The sequence below is a fragment of the Pseudophryne corroboree genome, chromosome 8 (assembly GCF_028390025.1).
Source record: "Pseudophryne corroboree isolate aPseCor3 chromosome 8, aPseCor3.hap2, whole genome shotgun sequence".
In the NCBI taxonomy this organism is placed as follows: Eukaryota; Metazoa; Chordata; class Amphibia; order Anura; family Myobatrachidae; genus Pseudophryne; species Pseudophryne corroboree.
In genome coordinates this window covers 254,647,695-254,672,584 of record NC_086451.1, presented here as the reverse complement: position 1 = coordinate 254,672,584, position 24,890 = coordinate 254,647,695, and the positions used below count along the sequence as shown (strand labels likewise).

Below are 24,890 nucleotides of genomic sequence, written 5' to 3'. Positions count from 1 at the left end.
CTTTGGGGTATTTTTTCACAATATATTATATATTATTTTTATTTTTTTCACCAACCGAATCCCGGCTATCTTGGGAATCCCGGGAATGATCATTCATCACTCCTGAATCCCAGAATGAAAAAACGGCCCGAAATTGCTCATCCTGAGATGACGTTATGTTTTTAAATCAGATGGATAATGTTTCACAATCCCCATAATAGGGGTTTTTGGTACAGGGCAGTAATGGAGGGACCCAAGCATAAATCAGTGACTTTTTTTTACAGTTTCCGTAAGTAGGTAGTAGGTGATTTTCTAGACCTGAATGAGTTTTCACCTTATTTCAGTAATATTTGTGTCTAATTTAAAGGAAGTTGCCATTACCTTACTTACAGTAGTAAAGTTAAATTGAAGTATACTTGTTTTCTCCTCATAGATGTGATTTCTCTGCATATGTATTTGGGAACCTCACTTTAAAACCCTGTGCTTGACCCTGGGATTTCCAGCTATACAGTGTTCAAATACCGCAGGACCGTGATTCCACAATCTACAGATGGAGCCCTGCTCATCTATCCCTTTAATAAGAATTTACTCACCGGTAATTCTATTTCTCGTAGTCCGTAGTGGATGCTGGGAACTCCGTAAGGACCATGGGGAATAGCGGGCTCCGAAGGAGACTGGGCACTCTAAGAAAGAATTAGGACTACCTGGTGTGCACTGGCTCCTCCCTCTATGCCCCTCCTCCAGACCTCAGTTAGGGAAACTGTGCCCGGAAGAGCTGACACAATAAGGAAGGGATTTGGAATCCCGGGTAAGACTCATACCAGCCACACCAATCACACCGTATAACTCGTGATACTATATCCAGTTAACAGTATGAACAACAACTGAGCCTCACGAACAGATGGCTCATAACAATAACCCTTTAGTTAGGCAATAACTATATACAAGTATTGCAGACAATCCGCACTTGGGATGGGCGCCCAGCATCCACTACGGACTACGAGAAATAGAATTACCAGTGAGTAAATTCTTATTTTCTCTGACATCCTAGTGGATGCTGGGAACTCCGTAAGGACCATGGGGATTATACCAAAGCTCCCAAACGGGCGGGAGAGTGCGGATGACTCTGCAGCACCGAATGAGCAAACTCAAGGTCCTCCTCAGCCAGGGTATCAAACTTGTAGAATTTTGCAAATGTGTTTGAACCCGACCAAGTAGCAGCTCGGCAAAGTTGTAAAGCCGAGACCCCTCGGGCAGCTGCCCAAGAAGAGCCCACTTTCCTCGTGGAATGGGCTTTTACAGATTTAGGATGCGGCAGTCCAGCCGCAGAATGTGCAAGTTGAATCGTGCTACAGATCCAGTGAGCAATAGTCTGCTTAGAAGCAGGAGCACCCAGCTTGTTGGGTGCATACAGGATAAATAGCGAGTCAGTTTTCCTGACTCCAGCCGTCCTGGAAACATATTTTTTCAGTGCCCTGACTACGTCCAGTAACTTGGAATCCTCCAAGTCCCGAGTAGCCGCAGGCACCACAATAGGTTGGTTCACATGAAAAGCTGAAACCACCTTAGGAAGGAATTGGGAACGAGTCCTCAATTCCGCCCTATCCATATGAAAAATCAGATAAGGGCTTTTACAAGACAAAGCCGCCAATTCTGATACACGCCTGGCCGACGCCAAGGCCAACAGCATGACCACTTTCCATGTGAGGTATTTTAGCTCCACGGTTTTAAGTGGCTCAAACCAATGCGACTTTAGGAAATCCAACACCACGTTAAGATCCCACGGTGCCACTGGAGGCACAAAAGGGGGCTGAATATGCAGCACTCCTTTAACAAAAGTCTGAACTTCAGGCAGTGAAGCCAGTTCTTTTTGGAAGAAAATCGACAGAGCCGAGATCTGGACCTTAATGGAACCCAATTTTAGGCCCATAGTCACTCCTGACTGTAGGAAGTGCAGAAATCGACCGAGCTGAAATTCCTCCGTTGGGGCCTTCCTAGCCTCACACCAAGCAACATATTTTCGCCATATGCGGTGATAATGTCTTACGGTCACATCTTTCCTAGCTTTAATCAGCGTAGGAATGACTTCCTCCGGAATGCCCTTTTCTTTTAGGATCCGGTGTTCAACCGCCATGCCGTCAAACGCAGCCGCGGTAAGTCTTGGAACAGACAGGGCCCCTGCTGCAGCAGGTCCTGTCTGAGCGGCAGAGGCCATGGGTCCTCTGAGATCATTTCTTGAAGTTCTGGGTACCAAGCTCTTCTTGGCCAATCCGGAACCACAAGTATAGTTCTTACTCCTCTCCTTCTTATTATTCTCAGTACCTTGGGTATGAGAGGCAGAGGAGGGAACACATAAACCGACTGGTACACCCACGGTGTCACTAGAGCGTCCACAGCTATCGCCTGAGGGTCCCTTGACCTGGCGCAATATCTTTTTAGCTTTTCGTTGAGGCGGGACGCCATCATGTCCACCTGTGGCCTTTCCCAACGGTGTACAATCATTTGGAAGACTTCTGGATGAAGTCCCCACTCTCCCGGGTGGAGGTCGTGCCTGCTGAGGAAGTCCGCTTCCCAGTTGTCCACTCCCGGAATGAACACTGCTGACAGTGCTAACACATGATTTTCCGCCCATCGGAGAATCCTTGTGGCTTCTGCCATCGCCATCCTGCTTCTTGTGCCGCTCTGACGGTTTACATGGGCGACCGCCGTGATGTTGTCTGACTGGATCAGCACCGGCTGGTGTTGAAGCAGGGGTCTTGCCTGACTTAGGGCATTGTAAATGGCCCTTAGTTCCAGAATATTTATGTGTAGGGAAGTCTCCTGACTCGTCCATAGTCCTTGGAAGTTTCTTCCCTGTGTGACTGCCCCCCAACCTCGAAGGCTGGCATCCGTGGTCACCAGGATCCAGTCCTGTATGCCGAATCTGCGGCCCTCTAGAAGATGAGCACTCTGCAGCCACCACAACAGCGACACCCTGGTCCTTGGAGACAGGGTTATCAGCCGATGCATCTGAAGATGCGATCCGGACCACTTGTCCAACAGATCCCACTGAAAGATCCTTGCATGGAACCTTCCGAATGGAATTGCTTCGTAAGAAGCTACCATTTTTCCCAGGACTCGCGTGCAGTGGTGCACCGACACCTGTTTTGGTTTTAGGAGGTCTCTGACTAGAGATGACAATTCCTTGGCCTTCTCCTCCGGGAGAAACACCTTTTTCTGTTCTGTGTCCAGAACCATCCCCAGGAACAGTAGACGCGTTGTAGGAACCAGCTGCGACTTTGGAATATTCAGGATCCAGCCGTGCTGTTGTAGCACTTCCCGAGCTAGTGCTACTCCGATCAACAACTGTTCCCTGGACCTCGCCTTTATAAGGAGATCGTCCAAGTACGGGATAATTATAACTCCCTTTTTTCGAAGGAGTTTCATCATTTCGGCCATTACCTTGGTAAATACCCTCGGTGCCGTGGACAGACCAAACGGCAACGTCTGGAATTGGTAATGATAGTCCTGTACCACAAATCTGAGGTACTCCTGGTGAGGAGGGTAAATGGGGACATGCAGGTAAGCATCCTTGATGTCCAGTGATACCATGTAATCCCCTTCGTCCAGGCTTGCAATAACCGCCCTGAGCGATTCCATTTTGAACTTGAACCTTCTTCAAGGATTTCAAATTTAAAATGGGTCTCACCGAACCGTCCGGTTTCGGTACCACAAACATTGTGGAATAGTAACCCCGTCCCTGTTGAAGGAGGGGTACTTTGGTTATCACCTGCTGGGAGTACAGCTTGTGAATCGCCTCCAGCACCGCCTCCCTGTCTGGGGGAGTAGTTGGCAAGGCTGATTTGAGGAAACGACGAGGGGGAGACGTCTCGAATTCCAGCTTGTATCCCTTAGATACCACTTGTAGAATCCAGGGATCCACCCGTGAGCGAACCCACTGGTCGCTGAAGTTCCGGAGACGGGCCCCCACCGCACCTGGCTCCACCTGTGGAGCCCCAGCGTCATGCGGTGGACTTAGAGGAAGCGGGAGAGGACTTTTGTTCCTGGGAACTTGCTGTTTGGTGCAGCTTTTCCCCCCTACCTCTGCCTCTGGGCAGAAAGGACGCGCCTTTAACCCGCTTGCCTTTCTGGGGCCAAAAGGACTGTACCTGATAATACGGTGCTTTCTTTGGCTGTGAGGGAACATGGGGTAAAAATGTCGACTTCCCAGCCGTCGCTGTGGAAACGAGGTCCGAGAGACCATCCCCAAACAATTCCTCATCCTTGTAAGGCAAAACCTCCATGTGCCTTTTAGAATCCGCATCACCTGTCCACTGCCGAGTCCATAATACTCTCCTGGCAGAAATGGACATTGCATTTATTCTAGATGCCAGTTGGCAAATATCCCTCTGTGCATCTCTCATGTATAAGACTACGTCTTTAATATGCTCTACAGTTAGCAATATAGTGTCCCTGTCAAGGGTATCAATGTTATCAGACAGGGAATCTGACCACGCAGCTGCAGCACTGCACATCCATGCTGAAGCAATAGCCGGTCTCAGTATAATACCTGAGTGTGTATATACAGACTTCAGGATAGCCTCCTGCTTTCTATCCGCAGGCTCCTTTAGGGCGGCCGTATCCGGAGACGGTGGTGCCACCTTCTTTGACAAGCGTGTGAGCGCTTTATCCACCCTAGGGGATGTCTCCCAACGTATCCTATCCTCTGGCGGGAAAGGGTAAGCCCTTAGTAACTTTTTGGAAATTACCAGTTTCTTATCGGGGGAAACCCACGCTTCATCACACACTTCATTTAACTCTTCAGAAGGGGGAAAAACCACAGGTTGCTTTTTCTCCCCAAACATAATACCCTTTTTTGTGGTACCAGGGTTAATGTCAGAAATGTGCAACACATTTTTCATTGCCGTAATCATGTAACGGATGGCCCTATTGGAATGTACACTAGTCTCATCGTCGTCGACACTGGAGTCAGTATCCGTGTCGACATCTGTGTCTGCCATCTGAGGTAGCGGGCGTTTTTGAGCCCCTGATGGCTTTTGAGACGCCTGGGCAGGCACGGACTGAGAAGCCGGCTGTCCCACATCTGCTATGTCATCAAACCTCTTATGTAAGGAGTTGACACTGTCACGTAATTCCTTCCACTCAGGTGTCGACCCCGCAGGGGGTGACATCACATTTATCGGCACCTGCTCCGCCTCCACATAAGCCTCCTCATCAAACATGTCGACGCAGCCGTACCGACACTCCGCACACACACAGGGAATGCTCTGACTGAGGACAGGACCCCACAAAGTCCTTTGAGGAGACAGAGAGAGAGTATGCCAGCACACACCACAGCGCTATAAATACACTATAATGAGTGATTTTACCCTATAGCAGCTATATATATAGTATTTGCGCCTACATTTAGTGCCCCCCCTCTCTTTTTTACCCTATTGAGCCTGGAAACTGCAGGGGAGAGCCTGGGGAGCGTCCTTCCAGCGGAGCTGTGAGAGGAAATGGCGCCAGTGTGCTGAGGGAGATAGCCCCGCCCCCTTCACGGCGGACTTCTCCCGCTTTTTTTATGGATATATGACAGGGGATTTTACACATTTATAGTCTTAATGACTATATTATGTGTATTTTTTGCCAATGTAAGGTAATCTTATTGCAGCCCAGGGCGCCCCCCCCCCCCCCCAGCGCCCTGCACCCATCAGTGACCGGAGTGTGAGGTGTGCATGGGGAGCAATGGCGCACAGCTGCAGTGCTGTGCGCTACCTTAATGAAGACCGGAGTCTTCAGCCGCCGATTTCCTGGACGTTCTTCTTGCTTCTGGCTCTGCAAGGGGGACGGCGGCGCGGCTCCGGGTCCGGACGACCGAGGCTGGGCCTGTGTTCGATCCCTCTGGAGCTAATGGTGTCCAGTAGCCTAGAAGCCCAAGCTAGCTGCAAGCAGGTAGGTTCGCTTCTCTCCCCTAAGTCCCTCGTAGCAGTGAGTCTGTTGCCAGCAGATCTCACTGAAAATTCAAAACCTAAAATATACTTTCTTTTCTAGGAGCTCAGGAGAGCCCCTAGTGTGCATCCAGCTCGAGCCGGGCACAGATTCTAACTGAGGTCTGGAGGAGGGGCATAGAGCGAGGAGCCAGTGCACACCAGGTAGTCCTAATTCTTTCTTAGAGTGCCCAGTCTCCTTCGGAGCCCGCTATTCCCCATGGTCCTTACGGAGTTCCCAGCATCCACTAGGACAGTCAGAGAAAATAGGATTAATTGAGCCAGTGCTGTCGGACTTAATCCCCTGCTGTATTGTTCTCTCTGTATTGTATTGCAGCTGAGAACAATAAATGAAAGGATTATGCTAATAACCCTTGGTGCACCTAGGCACAGCAGAGAAGGCTAGATGAGCGAGGCTCCATCTGTATTTGTACAACTACATTTTGAAAACAAAGGACAATGCACTTTGCTCTGTGATAGGGTTTGGTGGACAAAATGATATAAAAATTCCACTTGGATCAATAAAGGGAAACACTGTCAAATACCAAATGCAGAATGAGAGAAAACATTTTGTAAATATTGTTCATCTGATGTAGAATACAGATAAACCAAATGTCACATTACTAAGAGCAGCAGAAGCGCTCATGAGGCCGCCTCACTGTACTCAGCAGACAGACGCATCATCCATGCAGAACAACGTTGGGCACTGCTGAGAATGCAGTACAAGTCAACGCAACACACACTATCTGGTAATCACTGCCTCATGATGAATGCCAGCAGATGCAAATGACTTCAATTTGCATACAGCATTGCTTATGTAGCTGAATACACGTCACATTTTGCTTTAACCTCCACGCATTACCTATGCACAGCACTCACAGAATTTGCCAACTCTTCTGAAATGTGCATTATATCAGACTGATCCCTTTAGAGATGTACCAGCTCTGCTGGCATTACTGGAGCACAAAATGTAGATAGACGGAGCCGATCGAATCAGTCAGGTTCTCTTTCTGTGTTTTTTTTTCTAAGCCTCTTTTCAAGGTGACAAAATTGAAGTGGAAACAATAACGAATGCCAAGGTGAAAGCAGTCTATGCTTGTTCTCTGGAATTGAATAGAGTTGTTAGGTCACAGGCCAGCAGGACTGCACTGAAAATATTAGCTGTATGGCAGGAATCATTAACCCCTTGCAGACAGAATCCCTGGATAAAGTCACATTAACATCTTTGTTGTATACTCTAAGTGAAACATGTTTATCACATCCATAAACATGCACCTTAATGTTCTTTAACTGAAATAGAAAATCGCATGGATAATTTATTAATATCATATATTAAAAGTTTAGGTATAACGTGAGCAAAGGCTGCACGATGTGGTCTATGCACTCAATAAAAATACATTTTTTTTCGATACCTAAGATTCAATCGTAGGTTCCAGAATAATGTCACTTGCCTTAATCATGAAGCCCTAAGGGAGTACATTATCAAAATCTTCCAAGTACAAAACGTCAGCTGACAGTTTGCACCTGGTTTATCAGAAGTGGGGATGTTCAACTGCTCTCTAAGGGCTTTTTTTCAATTTGCACCAGATGAACACGTAAACGTGAAAGCTTGAGTCGGTGAGTGAAGCTAACCCCCGCTGCCTGCATACAGTGGTAGAATCTGAATGCTGTGCGCAAGAGAACGCTGGGAGGAAGGGGGTGTGTCAGTCAGTTCAGCAATATGAATGGCTCACACGCTCTGGCTGCTTGATAATGGTTTAAATTCAGCCTGCATGGAGCTCTGAGTCATTCCATTTTATAGCTGCTAGCAGATTATCTGTTGATAGGTCTCACTTCATATCCTCCGAAAAGTGCCTTCATGACACTAAGTACAAATGTTACAAAGGAATACTCTATACTGGCATTGCAAGAGAGGTCATTTCTACAGTGTATTCTGGTAACACTGCTACCTTTTTATAAGGGGTTGTGTTGGTGAAACTGGCAAAATGTGAGGATAAAAATGATTCATTGTTTGCTGCATATAGTAAATGAGTCTCAGTACAGTTCTAACATCATTCCTCATATCTAACCTCTGAAGGCTGAACAGCAGCCCAGCACCCACAGCCCTGACCTAGACTGCAATTATCCTGACACCACTCGCTAGATATGGAAGAATACACAGGTTCAATTTATTTAATTCACATGTACCTATGAAACAATGATGGACATCAAATTATAAAAGAATAAAACATAATATGCCCCCAGAAATGGAGAAACCTGTCTGACACAGGGCAAGCCAGGAGCACTACCAACAGAATACATATGATATCCTGGCAGACAGGATGCCAGCTGTCAGTATACCGACTGTGGCATCCCGTCTGTCGAAATGCTGGCAGCAAGTACCCTCGCAGCTTGCCACTCTTTGGGACCGGTTGCTCACTTCGCTCGCCACAGGCTATATTCCCTCTTGGTTGGTGGCGTGGACCCACCAACTAAGTGGGAATACCCGGTGGTGGTCGGGATTCCAGCTGTCTGTATTTTACTGGCTTTCGGGATTCTGACGTCAGTCTCCTGAGTGCTAGCATCGTGATAACTAGTATTTTGACTGCGTTCCCTACCAATAGCTGGTGCTGCTGGCCAAGCTCACTCTTTGCAGTGCTGCTACTCTGTCGACAGCTGTTTAAAGAGACCATGGGAATGAGGTGATCCCTGAACAATTAAAGAATTCTTGGAGACCACAGATCATACAACAGTTCCAGCCATATAATTTGCTGGTGTCAGAGGGCTGGAGCAAATACTTGATGATGATGACAATGATAATGATGATGACAATGGTCACCAGCAATAGTGAAATGCTTGTGATTGGCTTACTGCAAATCCACCACTGATACTGATACATGGTACTTTTGTTTCTTGTGCATACACTGAGATGATGCAAAGTGGGAAGCATGCCTTTTTACATAGTGTAATACATACACATTTGTACTGCACTTGCTCACACAAAGGGGTATATTTACTAAGATTCGTAATTTCCGAAAATAGGTCAAAGTTCAATCACGAATGACATCGACAGTGTAAAACTGCAACTTTTTGAATTGATTACGATGGATTTACTAAGCTGTCGTATTCGTATTTTTCTTGGCTTCCGATGTCGATGTCATTCGTTTTTTTTTACCTATTTTTACGGCAGTGATTAGCAAAACACTGCCGTTTTTTTTTACAATCAATCTCGGCCGGATCTGTGTGATCCGTGCTGGGGTTCTTATTTTTTTTTTTTTTAATTAAACAATGTAAAATCCCCAAAAAAAATGCGTGGGGTCCCCCCTCCTAAGCATAACCAGCCTCGGGCTCTTTGAGCCGATCCTGGTTGCAGAAATATGGGGAAAAAATTGACAGGGGTTCCCCCATATTTAAGCAACCAGCATCGGGCTCTGCGCCTGGTCCTGGTTCCAAAAATACGGGGGACAAAAAGAGTAGGGGTCCCCCGTATTTTTAAAACCAGCACCGGGCTCCACTAGCTGGACAGATAATGCCACAGCCGGGGGTCACTTTTATACAGTGCCCTGCGGCCGTGGCATCAAAAATCCAACTAGTCACCCCTGGCCGGGGTACCCTGGGGGAGTGGGGACCCCTTCAATCAAGGGGTCCCCCCCCCCCAGCCACCCAAGGGCCAGGGGTGAAGCCCGAGGCTGTCCCCCCCCATCCAATGGGCTGCGGATGGGGAGGCTGATAGCCATTTGTGATAATGAAAAGATATTGTTTTTAGTAGCAGTACTACAAGTCCCAGCAAGCCTCCCCCGCATGCTGGTACTTGGAGAACCACAAGTACCAGCATGCGGCGGAAAAACGGGCCCGCTGGTACCTGTAGTACTACCACTAAAAAAATACCCAAAAAAACACAAGACACACACACCGTGAAAGTATAATTTTATTACATACATACACACATACATACATACTTACCTTATGTTCTCACGCAGGTCGGTCCTCTTCTCCAGTAGAATCCAAGGGCTACCTGTTGAAGAAATTCTACTCACCAGATCCATGGGTCCAGGCTCCTCGGCAAATCCAGGGTTAATCCACGTACTTGAATAAATAAAAAAAAACGGTGTCCCGACCACGAACTGAAAGGGGACCCATGTTTGCACATGGGTCACCTTCCCACGAATGCCAGAAACCCACTTTGACTTCTGTCTAAGTGGGTTTCTTCAGCCAATCAGGGAGTGCCACGTTGTAGCACTCTCCTGATCAGCTGTGTGCTGCTGTCCTCACTGACAGGCAGCACGCGGCAGTGTTACAATGTAGCGCCTATGCGCTACATTGTAACCAATGATGGGAACTTTCTGCCCTGCGGTTGACCTAAAGTGACGTCACCGCTGAGCAGAAAGTTCCCAGCATTGGTTACAATGGAGCGCATAGGCGCTACATTGTAACACTGCCGTGTGCCGCCTGTCAGTGAGGACAGCAGCACACAGCTGATCAGGAGAGTGCTACAACGTGGCACTCCCTGATTGGCTGAAGAAACCCACTTAGACAGAAGTCAAAGTGGGTTTCTGGCATTCGTGGGAAGGTGACCCATGTGCAAACATGGGTCCCCTTTCAGTTCGTGGTCGGGACACCGTTTTTTTTTATTTATTCAAGTACGTGGATTAACCCTGGATTTGCCGAGGAGCCTGGACCCATGGATCTGGTGAGTAGAATTTCTTCAACAGGTAGCCCTTGGATTCTACTGGAGAAGAGGACCGACCTGCGTGAGAACATAAGGTAAGTATGTATGTATGTGTGTATGTATGTAATAAAATTATACTTTCACGGTGTGTGTGTCTTGTGTTTTTTTGGGTATTTTTTTAGTGGTAGTACTACAGGTACCAGCGGGCCCGTTTTTCCGCCGCATGCTGGTACTTGTGGTTCTCCAAGTACCAGCATGCGGGGGAGGCTTGCTGGGACTTGTAGTACTGCTACTAAAAACAATATCTTTTATTTTACAACAAAGGCTATCAGCCCTCCCATCCGCAGCCCATTGGATGGGGGGGGACAGCCTCGGGCTTCACCCCTGGCCCTTGGGTGGCTGGGGGGGGGGGGACCCCTTGATTGAAGGGGTTCCCACTCCCCCAGGGTACCCCGGCCAGGGGTGACTAGTTGGATTTTTGATGCCACGGCCGCAGGGCGCTGTATAAAAGTGACCCCCGGCTGTGGCATTATCTGTCCAGCTAGTGGAGCCCGGTGCTGGTTTTAAAAATACGGGGGACCCCTACTCTTTTTGTCCCCCGTATTTTTGGGACCAGGACCAGGCGCAGAGCCCGATGCTGGTTGCTTAAATATGGGGGAACCCCTGTCATTTTTTTCCCCATATTTCTGCAACCAGGATCGGCTCAAAGAGCCCGAGGCTGGTTATGCTTAGGAGGGGGGACCCCACGCAATTTTTTTGGCAAAAATAAGCACTTTCCCACCCCTTCCCACTGATATACATGCACGGATCTCATGGATCCCTGCATGCATCTCAAATCACGGAAAAAAAAAGCAGGTCTGTTTTTTTTTAGGACTTTTTTACGAGTTGTAATTTTTCACGGCAGTGTTTTGTGTTTTTTTGCTTTGCACTTCTTAGTAAATGACCGAGATTCATATCTAAACAGGCGTAATTTGACCGATGGTGTATTCATTCGTAATTTTTTACCTGAACTAGCAAAAAATTACGAATGCCCTCATCACTGCCGTGATTAGTGTTTAGTAAATGACCGAGATTAACCGAGATGACACTTTGAAGAAAAAACGGCATCTCGGTCAAAATCGGGAGCTTAGTAAATATACCCCAAAGAATGCTCACAGATGCAGATTTGCACATTCCTATGACTGGAGAGGGAAAGGACATGGAAACGTAGGCCGACTGCATTGAGACCATGTAGTGAGCATATACAGAAAGATGCAGGTACAGTACACCTGGAAAAGCAGCATATAGGCCCTCATTCCGAGTTGATCGTACGTAGCAACTTTTTGCTGCTCGTGCGATCAACTTGACGCCGCCTATGGGGGAGTGTAATTTAGCATAGCAAGGCTGCGATCGCTTGTGCAGCCCTGCTATGCTAAAAAAAGTTTTGTGCAAAACAAGACCAGGGTCAGACCTCCTTACCCTATCCGACGGATCCAGCGACAAGGGTCCCGGGATTGAAGAAACACTGCGTGCGAACGGGTCGGAATGACCCCCATTGTCAGGTGCCTGAGGGTTGGTGCCAATGTCCATGATAATTAGGAGGATTATCAGCATAGAATTCTGCAGTGTGCATAAAGGAAATATGCAAATTAAAGGCTTCACTCTACCATCCACCATTCCCCAAAATGTTCCCAGCATCAGTAGCTGTGAAGTCGGTAAATGAGCTGCATAGGGTTCCCTCAAAAATCTGCTAGTAACACTAGAATATACCATTCTGGGCAGGTGATACCATAAAACTGATATTACGGCATGGGAAGCCTGCCATAATGGCAACCAGCCCCCACCTGTTAAGCACAGGGCTGAATTCTAGGCCCTCGTGAAGCAGTTACAATCCTCAATATCTAGTTCTGCATACTTCCGCTTAGTAAAATGTATCCAACTTGTGCTTTATTTATTTGACAGTGGCAATTGAAAGCATCTGCCAGACCCCTCTTCTCCTATGTGAGTTGCAGAGAACTCATACTAATGACAGTCAGAGAACAATGAATAGCACAGAAAATTGCTTTTCTTCAGACACAAGTTTCCAGTGACCTGGGAAAGGATATACTTGCACTCAGATATGATGTTTCTGTAAGAAACCCTCTACTTCAATTCAAGGTGAAGCAGTTTCTATGAGTAAATAATACAATACGCAGCCTATAGCGACAATGCAGAGACATGTACATACAGGAGAGAATCATGCTATTAAAATATCCACATTTCTACAGAGGTAAATAGTCTTATTGTTCAAGCTTTTTTCTATTTGCAAGTCATTTGTAAAGAAGTTACAAACTGTTCAAATGTGGACCTCATTAGGGCAGAGAAAAACACTAACTAGATAGCATCTTACATCATTTTACTGATACAATGTACGCTTTATTGTCTTTTCTGACCTTGGGTAATATCTGACGATTATGAGTAGGAGTGCAGAGTGGTTGAGTGTTTACCCAAAGGGATAACAGCAAATCAGATGCTTACTGTGATTATACAATGGGTCTTGTAGTAGGTATCCGTTTGGATGGTCGACTATGTTATGGTCAACAGTCATTAGGCCGACCACTGTTGGTCAACATTGACATAGTCGACATGGACACATGGGCCAGTATTTACTAAAAATCCGAGTTTGGCCGATTTGTGGTTTTTTTTCTAAGTCCCAATCCGGGAATTTACTAAGCACCAATCTCGGCAGTGTCTGGTCTATTCGTAATGATTTGAATGACAGCCTTCCGAAATACGAATGAATAGACCATCGGTCAAACGCGGCTGTTATGTCATAGAATACGGCCATTCACTATTCATTCGTATTTGGGTGTTAGTTTCTGAGTGCTCAAGTGCGGGTCTGTTTTTTTTCGATTCGTTAAAAAAAGCAGCAAAAAAAATAGAGCTGCTTTTTCCAGTCGAGTTTGGATAACCATGCACGGATCAGTGAGATCTGTGCATGGTTATCTATGGGAAAGGGTCTGTTTAGTGTAAAATCAGAAAAAAAAATTGCGTGGGGTCCCCCCTCCTAAGCACAACCAGCCTCGGGCTCTTTGAGCCGGTCCTGGTTGAAAAAATATGGGGGGAAAAATGACAGCTGTTCCCCCATATTTAATCAACCAGCACCGGGCTCTGCGCCTGGTCCTGGTTCCAAAAATACGGGGGACAAAAAGCGTAGGGGTCCCCCGTATTTTTGAAACCAGCACCAGGCTCCACTAGCCAGGTATATAATGCCACAGCCGGGGGACACTTTTATCCTGGTCCCTGCAGCCCTGGCATTACATACCCAACTAGTCACCCCTGGCCGGGGTACCCTGGAGGAGTGGGAACCCCTTAAATCAAGGGGTCCCCCCCCTCCAGCCACCCAAGGGCCAGGGGTGAAGCCCGAGGCTGTCCCCCCCCATCCAAGGGCGGCAGATGGGGGGCTGATAGCCTTTTTGTTAAAATGTGAATATTGTTTTTAGTAGCAGTACTACAAGTCCCAGCAAGCCTCCCCCGCAAGCTGGTACTTGGAGAACCACAAGTACCAGCATGCGGTGGAAAACCGGGCCCGCTGGTACCTGTAGTAGTACTACTACTAGAAAAATACCCCAATAAAAATAGGAGACACACACCTTGAAAGTATAAGTTTATTCCATACATGCACACCTCCAAACATACATACTTACCTATGTTCACACGAGGGTCGGTCCTCTTCTCCATGTAGAATCCATGGGGTACCTGTGGGAACAATTATACTCACATAATCCAGTGTAGATCGGTCCTCTTCTGTTTTTTTTGTAATCCACGTACTTTGCAAAATAAAAAAACGGACACCCGACCACGCACTGAAAGGGGCCCCATGTTTTCACATGGGACCCCTTTCCCCGACTGCCAGGAACCCCCCCTGACTTCTGTCTAAGAGGGTTCCTTCAGCCAATCAGGAAGCACCACGTCGTGGCACCCTCCTGATTGGCTGTGTGCTCCTGTAGTGTCTGTCAGGTAGCACACGGCAGTGATACAATGTAGCGCCTATGCGCTCCATTGTAACCAATGGTGGGAACTTTGTGGTCAGCGGTGAGGTTACTTTCGGACCCCTACGCTTTTTGTCCCCCGTATTTTTGGAACTAGGACCAGGCGCAGAGCCCGGTGCTGGTTGATTAAATATGGGGGAACCCCTGTCATTTTTTACCCCATATTTTTTCAACCAGGACCGGCTCAAAGAGCCCGAGGCTGGTTGTGCTTAGGAGGGGGGACCCCACGCAATTTTTACCAGAATTTTAAAGACTTTAATGAACTTTTTAAGGTACGCAATGAAGCCCTGCACGGATCTCACAGATCTGGCCGGGTTTCCTTGTGTTTTTTCAGGCAGCGTTTTACTCATCACTCCCGTAAAACACTGCCTGATATTACGAATCACATCGACATCGGGAAAAACGATTGTGCAAAACTCGGCAGCTTAGTGAATGACCGTATCAGGATTCAAAAAGTTGCAGTAAAATGCACCCGATACCATTCGAGTTCAAACACCCTTCAAAACGGTCAAAACACGAATATTAGTAAATAACCCCCATGGTCGACACATGAAAATTGTCGACACATGAAAGGTCAACATGAGTTTTTCATATTTTGTTTCTTTTGTGGAGCTTTTCCATACTTTACGATCCACGTGGACTACGATTGGGACTGGTAACCTGTGCCGAGCTGGCAGGAGCGAAGCGAGGCACCTTGCCGGAAGCATGGCGAGGGGACGCGGTGCACTAATTGGGGTTCCCCGTCACTTTACGCAGAAAACGACACCAAAAAAAGTTAAAAAACACATGTCGACCTTTTCATGTGTCAACCATTTTCACGTCGACCATTTGTCCATGTTGACCATGCCAATGTCGACCAATAATGGTCAACCTAATGACTTTCGACCATAACATGGTAGACCATTCATACCGGAACCCTTGTAGTATACCCATCAGAAACATTTCCTTACACAGTACTTGTAATTAATGGTGCAAAAAATGGCAAACAGCTGAAAAAGTGCTCCTGTAAGAAAATATTGACAGCACTGATGATCCCTTTACTAAGAAGTCAAGATAACTCCACTTTAGTAGCTACTACTGGCTTTAAAAATTTGTGACACTATGAAAATCATATTATCATATAAGAAATAGGTAGCACAGTTAAATCGGCCATGCAAGGTAATGGACTCCATAAGAATGTGTATAGGTTATCATTAAGCCAGGAAATACAATACCCCAGTGTAATTTGGGTGGTTTTCAGTATGCCGGCTGTCGGGATCCCGGCGCACAGTATACCGGCGCCGGGATCCCGACAGCCGGCATAACGACACTTATTCTCCCTCGTGGGGGTCCACGACCCCCCTGGAGGGAGAATAAAATAGCGTGGCGCGGGTAGCACGCCACAGTGCCCGCAGCGTGGCGAGCGCAGCGTGGCGAGCGCAGTGAGCCCGCAAGGGGCTCATTTGCGCTCGCCACACTGTCGGTAAGCCGGCGGTCGGGCTCCCGGCGCCGGTATGCTGGTCGCCGGGAGCCCGAGTGCTGGCATTCCATACTACACCCGTGTAATTTGGGAGGACTCTTAATGTTCAGATCTGTACTGTGAGCTTGATAAAGGCAAATGCCGTCACAGCTGTAAGTTAGTACGTGTGAAAATATGCAAATGTCACAGGCACTGGGTTTTGCATTGAGATGCCCTCTTGTGTAGGAGACGCCCATTTGTCCGCGGCTTGTATACGAAGATGCAGACATAGTAAGCACATCAGTCCATAATATTCTGATTAACCCTATGGTTGTGCAGCATGGCCGTCAGAAGTATAGATGATGGAGTCATTGTAACTGCATACAGGATCACTGTCGCAATGGTCGTGGCACGCCTGCGTTTGAGTCCCCACTCCCCCATCACCTATCAAAAATGCCCGTGTCTTGAAAACCTCTTTGCAAATAAATCCTCCCTGCAACCGCTGCCACAAGTGATTCACAAAAGATTTAACACAGAGAAGTTATGGTTGGACAGTTCCTAGAGCAGCCAGCTTATTTTTTGGATCTTACCCATGGAGAAGACCATGAGGCCAGTGCACGGAGGTGGGAGGAATCATATCATATCAACCCGCCATTCGCTGCGCACAGGGGGCTCATTCTGAGGTGGGAACAAAACACAAAAATAAGCACGTAACTTTGCACCTTGGCAAAACCATGCTGCACTGCAGGTGGCACAGAGTTAGATGCAGTGTAATAACAAACCTGTCCTACGTTTGTGGGCTACATACAACTGCAGGCAGTGATTATCCTGTACGCAAAAACTAAATAAATAAATGTATTTTCACCATTTGCAGTGCAACATGGTTGGTTCAGGTGCAAAGTTAATGGCTTTTTTCTTTGCTCCCATTGGAAGAATTGACATGACGATGCGAATCAGGCCCCACCTAATTGCGTAATGCTGCAAAATTCCCCCTAGCGTTGAGCAGGTGGGTCCTGATGATGCAAATAATTAGCATCCCTAAAGCTATTTAGAAGTTCACAAACACCCTAGTGGGGAATCCCAATACTAGTGGCAAACAGAAAGTATTGCATCCTATTTATAAAAACATGTTCTTCACCTTCGCCATCACTGATCTAAACTACAAGTTTTTGGAGACAAAGGAGGCTCAACTTTTTAAATATTATACATCAGATTCAAAATAGACAATGTGGATTAAAAAGGATTTAGACACTATCTCAAAATAAGAAAAAATGGAAGTTAAATGATTTATAAGTATGTGCATAGTTATTGTACTCTCTAAGGGGGCAACTGAAATGGCACTCTTCCTTTACACAAGTCAACATAAACATTGTAATCAGGGGTGTAACTAGACTTAGGGGGGCCCACAGCAACATTTTCACAACCACCCCGCCAGATAACAGGAATGAACATACAGCTCCCACCAATCCCCAGTTCTTATCGCTGCCTGCAGGAGGCACTGTGCTCTCCTCACACACCAGACACACAGGGAGAGAGAGGAAGCGGGACTTGGAAGGTGGCAGAGTGGCACATCTTCAGGGACAGTAGTGTGATGCTCACATAGTTACTCTCCAATATTTATGAGTTTAGACTGGGACGTTGGACATGACCACATCATCATGGCCGAGGTCACTCCCTTGATCAGCATTGTTAGTACAAACACCTGCCCCTTTATTGCAGCACACCCTGGAGGTACCTACCTCCAGTGCATGCAGCAGTAGGTCCCGGCCTTCTGCAAATCAGGATGAATGTTCTAGTCCCTGGGCAGCCCCTCAGTTCAGGATTGTTATGATGTGCTCAATACATATACATACCCAGAAGACATTAAATAAAATCACCCCGTGGAATATATTTGCAATACTCCGCTTGAAAAAGGTCTCTCTGTTATATGTAAATTATATGAACATATTTGCTTTTTTTTCTCAGTAAACATTCATAATGTTTAATAATTCCAGACAGACAAACGTACTGCATAATAACGTACATTCTAAAAATGATATATAAATGCAGAGCAAAAAAGCATTGTTAATAATGTATCAATGAATGATTAATCACAGTGCTATATTACAATAGTAGATGTTATAGTAATTGTTAATAATGGTTTCCTACTTGATAAATAAAAAGCTTCAATAAACCCCCCTTCTCCAAATGACTATTAGACGTGGGTCAGTGTATAATCGTCACAGAATTACTCGGCCCAGCAGATCTCTCCAAAAGACAGGTTTACGCCCCTTGGAATCACATTAAAATATAATATGTCACCTATTACAAATTTGCTGAAGATAATTTATCTGCTAGTGTCTGATGGTAATGACTAAAAACCGAGAACCATTTATTCAGATGTCAGATATAGGATACAAGAACACAATCCTGCAGAGATTGGGGAGCAAATTCCTGGAGAAAAATGCCAGCGGCAGCCATGCTCCCAGGAGACTAAAGTGTTCTTCAATCCTTGGCATTTACAGAAATAGCAACAAATACTGCACGCAGAATCACTGAATATGACAGCAGATAAGAAACGTATAGGCCACCCAGACTATTTGCTGCAGATATAAAACCCAACAGCATATTTACTACTTGTCCTCACTATTTTATTTTATTACTACTCTTCATGAGGTCACACTGCTATTTACAGATTAGAGGCAGCAATTGCCAAATACAAATTTTACAGACCACACAAATTTTACAGACCACTGAATTGCTAAGGAGCTATCCCTATTCCTAGACATGAAAGCTTTCAGAGAGGTCAGTAGAGAAGGCAAGACTGAGAGTAATTGCTGCATAATAATTATACACTTTAGGTAGGCAGCTTGTGACTTTGCATGACTCGTCTGGAATACTGTGTCCAGTTCTGGAGACCATATCTCCAGAAGGTTATAAATACATTGATTAGAGAGTGTACAAAGAAGAGAACTAAAATGGTACATGGCCTACATCACAAAACTTACCCAGAAAGGCTAAAAGATCTTAACATGTATAGTTTGGAGGAGAGAAGGGAAAGGGGGAACATGATAGAAACTTTCAAATATACCAAGGGTCTTAACAAAGTTCAGGAGGGAAACATTCTTCAAAGGAAGAGAAGTATTAGAACTCGAGGACATACACTGAAACTGGAGGGAGGCAGGTTCAGGAGAAATTTAAGGAAAACTGACTTCACAGAAAGGGTAGTGGATAAGTGGAACAGCCTCCCCTCAGAGATGGTAGAGGCTAAGACTGTAGAGCAATTTAAACATGCTTGGGATAGGCATATGAATATCCTTACAAAGAATTAAGGTTCAAAGAGTGTTGAGATTACCTAAAGGATAAAAAAAGGGGCAGACTAGATGGGCCAAGTGGTTCTTATCTGTCGTCAAATTCTATGTTTCTATGACTTTTCAAAGGAACTTAAAATGTACCTACCACTTACACACAATGAAAGCATCCATCTTGAGACCTGAGCCAACATCCACTCTGTTGATTTATGAGGACTTAGGCTTGGTACACACTTAACGATGTGCATTTAATACAACATCATCAAGGCAAATGATATTGGGCATACAGACACTGAACGATATTGTTACCAATATCGACAGTGACCGCATCCACCCACATCCAGGTGCATGCAATCTTGTCCAATATCTTTAGATTTCAAGGCTTGAACTAAAGATATTGGTTATCGTTAACGAGCTGTGGGTGCGCGCATCGTTAACGATATATTGCATACACACTGGACGATATGAACGATATATTGTCTGATCCACCGGTTTGGACGATATATCAGCTGCATATCGTCAAGTGTGTGCCCAGCCTTATGCTGGGTACAAACTAGGACGACAGATCGACCGATATGTGCTGACTGGTAAGTGCATACACACTTACCAATCGTCGGCCCGATATGTCATGCCTGACGTCACAACTGGGCAGGCATTTACATGTGCCTTCCCATTTGTGATGTCAGTCACAGGCAGCCTCTGCAGAAAGTGTACAGTTGTTGGGCTGACCGCCAATACACACAGCAGATCTGCAGATACTGTATATTGGCCATCAGCTGTGCTGTACAGCCAACATGATATGTCTGTGAAAGAAATATCGCTAGTACACACCCGCCAATGTGCCCACGATATATCGGCCCTTCAACTGAACGGCCGATATATTGGCTAATGTGTAACTGGTTTAAGTGCCTAATTCATTATTGTATGGAATAACACAACTACAAGAAAGCGGTTATGCAATTCTGTGTACTTAAAATTCAAATGCAGCAGAAGGCGTTTGTAGGAGATAGATGCCTTGAAAATACATTTGCGAGATCCGAGTGCTTCGCCTGAAGATGCAGCCTTGGATCATCATCGCGACCATCAGTCATGATTCACAATGGTTTTAGGTAGCAATCAGCCTGCATGAGCTGAAGCTTACTCAGGCTGGCTGTTGTATCCGGACACATAGGTCCAGCAAGCCTGCATCCAATGGCACAGATACTGAAGTCGTCATGCCTTCAAAATGGGGATGACACGTCCCGGTTTTGAAGAACCGTGCTGAGTGCCACCCCCAACCAATGCAGCATGTCAATCGGGATTGCAAGCATTATTGCAAGACAGAACAGGTCTTGCACCTGCGCAGCCCCACAACCATCAGATCTGTACGTAAACCATCGGGTTTGCGTACAAATTTGAATTAGGCCCTAAGTGACATCACTAAGCCATGAGGCATAAAGTTTCTAATGACTTCTGGATGATGCAACAGTCTTGTGCAACACTTACTGTATACTCAGCACTTCTCTTAGGGGTCAGGCCAATTAAGACTTAAATACCTTCCTCGTACACACCCTTTATAGGGGGGATTTCAGTTATTTTACTGGGCACTTTAACTAATGGGTGCTGCCTCCTGAGGGGGTGTGAACAAATGTGTGAATAGTTTGTGGTTTGGGCACCCTAACCAAGACGGGTGTAGTAACTATACACGGCTATACCCGATGCTTTTGGGTCCATGTAAAGAAATAATAGATGCATGAATGGAGCAAATAAAGCATTGCTCCACTGCAGGGGCATAACCAGAACTTTATGGATCCCATAGTAACATACTGAAGGAGCCCCTGTCCATATGCTTGTAGAAAGATGCCTCTCTGCAGCAGCTTTATGCTACAGAATAGTCCCCTAGTTTATTTTCTGAACCATAGTGGTGGCCTAATTTATTTTATGAACCTTCGTAGTTCCCTAGTTTACATGATGTATCATGGCTACATCTGCGGCAGATGGGCCAAGCCGTGCCAAGCTGCATATTAAACTGCACCATTCATTGCTTAGACGTGCACGCGGTACTTTGCCTAGATGTAGCTACGATGAGCGTGACTACATCTGTATATGACGCTTTTCAACTTGCCGAGAGAAATGCAGAAAAACCGCAGTGTGCCGTAACTAGCTTACACTCCGTCGTGTTTCTCCCAGAAACTTTGTTGCTCTATATTCACAAATTAATTTCCTTTCTCTTCAGAAGAGCAAGTACGGCGCTTGCTCTGGAGAGAATAACATTTGCTTATATGATATCTTACACATTTACAGAAAGGGAAAGCAGAAAAAATTACTTTTAGTGAGTATGCTCTCCAATAAAAATGTTACCTGATAATCATTGCAGAGGGTAAGGATGAAATGCAGTTTAGGGCATATAAAGGGGTGTGGTTCATCAAATCGACAGTGTCTAGGTCGACAATGTTTAGGTCGACCACTACAGGTCGACAGTCACTAGGTCGGCATGGATGGAAGGTCGACAGGGTTTCTAGGTCGACATGTGCTAGGTCGACAGATCTAAAGGTCGACATGAGGATATATATTTTTGTGTCGTTTTTTTCGTAGAGTGACCGGGATCCCAAATTAGTGCACCGCGTCCGCTCGCCATGCTTCGGGCATGGTGCCTTCGCTCCGCTACCGCTTCGCTCGGCACACTTTACCGTTCCAATCGTAGTCCACGTGGATCGTTAAGTATGAAAAAATTAAAAAAAAGTAAAAAATGTGAAAAACTATGTCGACCTTTAGACCTGTCGACCTAGCACATGTTGACCTAGAAACCCTGTCGACCTTCCATCCATGTCGACCTAGTGACTGTCGACCTATAGTGGTCGACCTAAACATTGTCGACCTAGACACTGTCGATCTTCAGACCGGATCCCATATAAAGTATGTACTGTGAACATGCAGAAACCCTCAGCAGGAATGAGCTAAAAATCCTATTTAATCAACTGAGATGAAAAATCCCAGGCTAATTATCCCTACTCCTAGAACCCTGACACCACTGAAGTAGGACTGTGCCTATTGTGAGTTATAGGCCCTACACACTGGCCTATTTTCTGAAAGATATGAACGATCTCGTTCATAAATGAACGAGAATTCGTTCATATCTTTCAGTGTGGAGACTCCAGTGATGAACGATGCGCGTCCCCGCGCTCGTTCATCGCTGGTCTCCCGTCGGCTGTGCATGCAGGCCAATATGGACGATCTCGTCCATATTTGCCTGCACTTCAATGCAGCCGCGTGACGGGGGGAGTGAAGAAACTTCACTCCCCCCGTCACTGCCCCCCCGCCGCCGGGTCGCTCGTCGGCCGTATCGGCCGTCGGGCACCTCGGCGGCGCATCGTGAAATGTGTAGGGCCCCTTAGAGATTTGAGTGTGATTTTATTGACACATTGATCTTTACAGGGTGCTTTAAATAGCTCACTATGAAACCATACAAGACTATTAATTGACAGCACTAACTTTTTTTTTTAAATCTCATGATGACAGTAGACTTAAAAAAAAAAAAAACAACCTCTACATATCTTTAAGAGAAACCTACAACATTTACAGATTTTGGGAGTATAAAGAGGCAAATACTGCATTAAGAGACCCATTGTAAGTAATGCATTTAGTGTGTTATTCATTAGGAATGCATCAAATTCATATTTTTCAGGCATAGGTAAATATTAAATCATATTGCAAGAATTGTGTAGAGCCCAGAATGGAAGCCAACCGAGAGTTTACGTTTTAAAAATAAGCTGGATAAATCTACATAAAATCTTGTCTTCAGTTTTAGCACTGGGAAGCAATAACTCTGTGTTCTCTGCATTAAAATCATAGAGATATTATTATTCGGGCAACCCCAAACGTTGCGGCAAAAACCCTTGAGATTTAGTTGATTCATTTTTTATTACACCTGAACAGAGCTAGCCAACCACATATGTATATATACAGTTGTTACTGGTGCACATAGGAGGGGGTATCTGAGTACACAGACTACACCCCCCTTCCCACCTCCCAATGAACCACTTTTATTTTTCACACTGGCTGACTGGAGCCAATACATCTGATGCAATTGTGAAACCATAGAGCCATGAATCATAGCATTATACTGCAAGGGGATGAGGAATAGTTAAACAAAGTGCCTGACCCGCCCCGTCACCAAATCTATAAATCATATATATAGTATAGCATAGCATTCAGATGCAGAAGTTTTAATTAAAATGATCAAGACTCCTGCGCCTGAGTGCTATTTTACTCTAATATCCAAGTACTGCACAATGGGGGTCATTCCGAGTTGATCGCTTGCTAGCAGTTTTTAGCAGCCGTGCAAACGCTATGCCGCCGCCCACTGGGAGTGTATTTTATTTAGCAGAAGTGCAAACGTTTTTATCACAGAGCGCCTGCAAAAAAATTTTGTGTAGTTTCAGAGTAGCTCAATACCTACTCAGCGCTTGCAATCACTTCAGACTATTCAGTTCCGGATTTGACGTCACACACCCGACATGCGTTTGCCCAGCCACGCCTGCGTTTTCCCTGGCACGCCTGTGTTTTTCCGAACACTCCCTGAAAACGGTCAGTTGCCACCCAGAAACACCCCCTTCATGTCAATCACTCTGCGGCAACCAGTGCGACTGAAATGCATCGCTAGACCCTGTGCAAAACTACATCGTTCGTCGTGCCCGTACGTCGCGCGTGCGCATTGCGCCGCATACGCATGCGCAGAATTGCCATTTTTTAGGCTGATTGCTGCGCTGCGAACAAATGCAGCCAGCGATCAACTCGGAATGACCCCCACTGTTGGAACCTACATAATACTGTTTGTTGGAGTGTCTGACTGCTTGTGTGTATATATGTGTCCTATTGCTTTGTTGCTGCGTTCTGCAGCATATAGTAGAGGCATGCCATGATTAGTTGCATCCAACGCCAGCCCCATTGACTGTAATGGGTAGCGGGAGTGTGCATACACCAATTAAATAGGAGTAAAACAGTAACTTCTATCTGTGTGGATCTACAATCTGTGTGAAATTGTCATCAGATTGGAGATCCACACAGATAGAAGTTTCTACTTGACTCCTGTTTAATTGTTGGACACTGCCAGTTTCTTACCTGTTGTCATCTTTAATTTTGAATTTTTGTATTGATGGAAGGTATGAACTCCTTACAGACATATAAAGCTTGAACTGGTCCGGAGATATAATGGTTTGACCCACCTTGAATACGCATGGTGGAATATTTGTGTAACACACCGTTTTGATATACAGAAGTTATTTTGAAATATGTATGAGTAGACGAAACGCATAGCCTAAAGACTGTGTGATCCACCTTGAGGACTTGCAATTTGCACTCTATACCCCCATGTTAAGGTGTAAAAAAAACAAAAACTCAAGCATGGAAAACCTTAAGCCAATCGTCAAATCTGTGTTTTGTACGACATATGCTCTGTTATTATGTGGACCTTAAGTTTTAATAAATTTTCTACTTTACAATTTCTAAGTCAGATTTTATAGGGAGTTATTATATTGATATAGATATTTATAGGCATCTATATAGTGAAAAAGGAGG

General features: G+C 45.7%; 1 protein-coding gene across 3 annotated transcripts in view; it reads right to left on the bottom strand.

Annotated features, from left to right (window-relative positions):
• NEXMIF (neurite extension and migration factor) overlaps positions 1–24,890 on the bottom strand; it is a 731,538-nt gene that overhangs the window by 505,519 nt on the left and 201,129 nt on the right. The window lies entirely within an intron of this gene.